The sequence below is a fragment of the Octopus bimaculoides genome, chromosome 17, assembly GCF_001194135.2.
Source record: "Octopus bimaculoides isolate UCB-OBI-ISO-001 chromosome 17, ASM119413v2, whole genome shotgun sequence".
In the NCBI taxonomy this organism is placed as follows: Eukaryota; Metazoa; Mollusca; class Cephalopoda; order Octopoda; family Octopodidae; genus Octopus; species Octopus bimaculoides.
In genome coordinates this window covers 32,085,201-32,086,574 of record NC_068997.1, presented here as the reverse complement: position 1 = coordinate 32,086,574, position 1,374 = coordinate 32,085,201, and positions in this window count along the sequence as shown.

The following is a 1,374-nucleotide window of genomic DNA, read 5'->3' as shown; positions in this document are numbered from 1 at the left end:
TATATATATATATATATATATATTCTCTCATGAACCGACATTGCTGAGCAACAATCCCTTAATATTGATGGTAGTTGCTTGTTACAGTACACATCTGTCAAGGTCTTTGCAGAAACAATAAAGAATGCACCAAAATGTGGTCGGCTGGGAAATGTTTAGTGTCCTTATGTTGAAGTAGCCCTGCCTAAGTAGTTTTACTCGAGCCTTTTGTCAAAGTGTTTGTCTGAATAATATAGGCCAACACACAGACTACATTGTTATAACTCGGTTGTCTGAAGCTGCACCTTTATTATGTCATTCGTTTTGAATTTGTTCAGCCAGACAACTGTTTGCAGTAGAAATGTCCATTTTTTAAAAACCTATCTTTTGTTATTGGTAACATACCATGCTGTTGAACAACAGCACTCCTCCACACATATATTGCTAGTTACGTCACAGTGAAGTGTTTTCTGCAAATACCTGTTGAGTCATATCAATATTTTATCGAGAAATCTTATATGTGGGCGCCAGACCTGTTACAGGTGACAAGTAAATCTTCCTGAAATCACATCGTAGCAAAATGAAGCAATACATAACGTAAGCCTTGAGGCATTTTCAACTGAAATAGTATAGGAAGTTCACAGAAAAAATAATTACATGCATGCACAAATACATATATAAATACATACAAAGGTACATAATACATACATACATACATACATACATACATACATACATACATACATGCATGCATAAATACGCACATACATAAATGTGTGTGTGTGTGTGTGTGTGTGTGTGTGTGTGTGTGTGTGTGTGTGTGTGTGTGTGTGTGTGTGTGTTTCTACTCGATTCGTAAAAACTGAGTCTCAATACTGGTATCACCTACTCTGAAGTTGTCACTTCTCTTTTATCTGTTGTTTTACTCTTTATTCTTCTATCTACTGTTCTATTCCTTTCTAAACTGTGAATTCCCTGTCTACAACTTTCATACAGACTCACCTAATGACTGAATACCCAGTGTATGGAGATGCTAAGTTATCACTTGAGACATCCCGGAAACAGCTGTAAGACATCCAATAATTAATTGATTAATTAACTAATTAATTAATTAAATACTTCAAATTCACCTACTCTAATTAAATGTTCTAAATGACTTGACATACTCGTGCTGCCTTGGTTTTTGTTTTGTGTACGAAATAGCCCGGCTATGGAAAACGAAGGTGAAGATAGTGCCAATTATTGTTGGGTAATAAAAATAAGACTACTGGATAATAATAATAAAATAACAACAACAACAACAACAACAACAACAACAACAACAACAACAACAACAACAACAATAACAACAACAATAATAATAATAATAATAATAATAATAATAATAATAATAAT